Genomic DNA, 2,988 nt, shown 5'->3' on the forward strand with positions numbered 1-2,988 from the left:
GAAACGAAGGTGATTAAGGGATTTAAGAACGAACAGTAGCTGCAGACGACAACTTCGCCTGCAAGCTAAGTCCGCCTGATGAACTTCGCCTGCAAGCTAAGTTCGCCTGATGAACTTCGCCTGCAAGCTAAGTTCGCCTGATGACAACTTCGCCAAAAGCCAAGTTCGCCTGATGACAACTTCGCCTAAAGCCAAGTTCGCCTGATGACAACTTCGCCTAAAGCCAAGTTCGCCTGATGACAACTTCGCCTAAAGCTAAGTTCGCCTAAGGTTTAACTTCGCCTAAAGCTAAGTTCGCCTAAGGTTTAACTTCGCCTAAAGTCAAGTTCGATTAGAGAATAGATTAAAACGATAAGTAAAAGTAAGCTAATACTAGGCCACCAGATTAGATCAGGCGAGTATTGATACGTGTAACTTATACAGTCAGCCGAGCACAGTTAAAGAAGGGATTTACAACTATCAGAGGAAGAAGCAGAGTTGGTGAGTTTCTAGCCCCATTTCCTTGCTATGTTTTCGGGGCTGTGTGCATACTCGATGTGAAGTGTGAATACACTTACCTTAAGTGGTAAGTGTATGCTATAGATGTTATATGAGGTATATATTTTATAATGCTTGTCGGTACGTGAACGATCTTCGGATATTGCACGTATCGCCAAGGATAGTAAATTCCAAGTGGTTGATAGTGTGTATGAATGTTATGATGTGACTTGTTTATTACGAAAATACTGAACTGATATGAAGTGTGATATAGGCAGGTAGAGGTAGAGTGTGTTAGAAGTGGCAAGAGTATAGTAAGGGTGTTAGTGGCATAACGTGAGCGCGTGATAGGGAAAGCCTGTACGTGCCATCGTTATTATGTGTGTATGATTGTTTATGTTACTTGCTTAGTATGTAAATAATGTGCTGATAGGAAGTGGGTTATAGACAAGTAGAAGTATAGTGTGATAGAAGTGGATAGGGGTCTAGTAATAGAGTTAGGGGCATAACGTGAGCACGTGGTAGAGTGAGTCTATGCGTGTCTTCGTTATTAAAGTGGCACAAGTGGCATAAGTGGCATAAAGTGGCATAAGTGGCACAAGTGGCATAAGTGGCACAAGTGGCATAAGTGGCATAAAGTGGCATAAGTGGCATAAAGTGGCATAAGTGGCATAAAGTGGCACAAGTGGCATAAGTGGCATAAAGTGGCATAAGTGGCATAAAGTGGCACAAGTGGCATAAAGTGGCACAAGTGGCATAAAGTGGCATAAGTGGCATCAATGGTTAAGCTGTAGGGGTAATTAATTGGCTAAGCTGTAGGGATAATTAAGTGGTTGAGAAGTAGCGGGTTAGACAGTGGGTTAAGTGTCTTCGGACACGTATATGAGGCATGTAGTGGTTGTATGATAAGTTGCTTGATTAACTAGAACTCACTCAGCGTAGCTGACTTTTAGTATGCACGCAGGTGAGCTGATTATAGAGTTAGCATGAGGATGGCACATGGCCTGGATTGAACGGCTGGCATCTGAAGAAAGAAGAAAAGATGTCTTAAATATAAAGTTTTGTATTATGGTATCAAAGAAAAGATTTAATGTTTTGTAACAAATGATTGATGTTTTATATTCCGCGAAAAGGTTTAATGAACTCTGATTTGTAAGAACTGTGTTTATGAGTAAATCCGACGCTAAAGTAAGGCTACCGGGTTCGGGGCCTTACACTAATCCGCAACTTATTTAGATCTACTTTATCAATACAGGCTTGAGAACATAATTGAGAACTTACCTCGAATGAGCCGGAAGGGGTGAATGCCATGAAGGCAAATTGAAGCTCCTTAACTTGTTCCTCAGCAACATTTTCTTCTTCAGCATCTTCAACATGAGAAAAATTTGCAGTCTGATTACTTATGTTGAAGGCAGCCATCTGATCAGTCCAGGAGAATTGTTGAGCTACCATTTCCCGTTCACCTTCACCCAAACCTGCCCCATTTTCTCCTCTAGCATTCCTCAATGGGACCGGTGCTCTTTCTCTGTTTCCTTCTTTCGCTCGGTTAGTGCTTTCACGAGCAAAGTGACCCAGCTCGTGACAATTGTAGCACCTCATAGTATCCTTGTTAAATCCCACCTTCTGATTTGCTGGCACGTTCCAGTTGTTTTTTCAAGTTCTCTTAGTAAACTTCTTTGCACGAAACACAGCCATGTCGATTTGCCAATATATATTCATTTCTTCTATATCATCAGGATGAATTTGATCTAGCTAAGTGGCTACCACTGGTTGAACAAGATCTCCAGCAAGAAAAGCATTGTAGCAATTCATGAATCCAGCCATCAAGGTGATGTTTTCCTGAGTCTCCTTCGGAATGAATGGAGTCTGACTGGGAGACTGACATGAAGAAGCAGCTAAGGGCTGGGACTTGTTGGGTCTATATTAGTGTGGTTTGTACTTTGATCTTAGTTTGATTTGTATTACATTTTTTGTTAATATGTAAACCAAGATCTCTATGATCTCGGTGGGCTTTGGTCTTTTATTGGGCTAGGGTGTAGTCCCTATATATGCATGCATTGTATATAGGGTTAAGGTTGGCCGTTCATAGTGATTGTTGAACGTGTGTTTGTGTAAGAAAGTGCTTAAGCTCCCGATGTTAATATACGTATGTTTTGAAGCATCTCGTGTGTGTTCTTTACGTATTCAATCGTTATTCTTGAATCATCTCTTGTTATTTTTTGAATAACAACGAGATCATTGATATCACATTGAAAGATCCGTTTCTAAGGACTTACAATTGGTATCAGAGCCTATTGACCTATTCTAGGCTCGGTTGTGATATCATAGATTCACGGTTTTGATTTAGTGATCATTGTTGTGGACTTGGTATTTACTTTTTTTGGTGATCCTTGCGTCGGAGAAGAAAAGAAATATTTTTGGTCAAAGATTGAGTTTTCTTTGGAAATAATCAAATCATACTTATTTAGGGATTTAGTTGTTACCAGATTTAATCGGTCAAACATGTTCTCA

The sequence above is a fragment of the Bidens hawaiensis genome, unplaced genomic scaffold (assembly GCF_021521415.1).
Source record: "Bidens hawaiensis isolate Kalapana, Puna unplaced genomic scaffold, B.hawaiensis_p1.1 tig00035821_1, whole genome shotgun sequence".
Taxonomy (NCBI): domain Eukaryota; kingdom Viridiplantae; phylum Streptophyta; class Magnoliopsida; order Asterales; family Asteraceae; genus Bidens; species Bidens hawaiensis.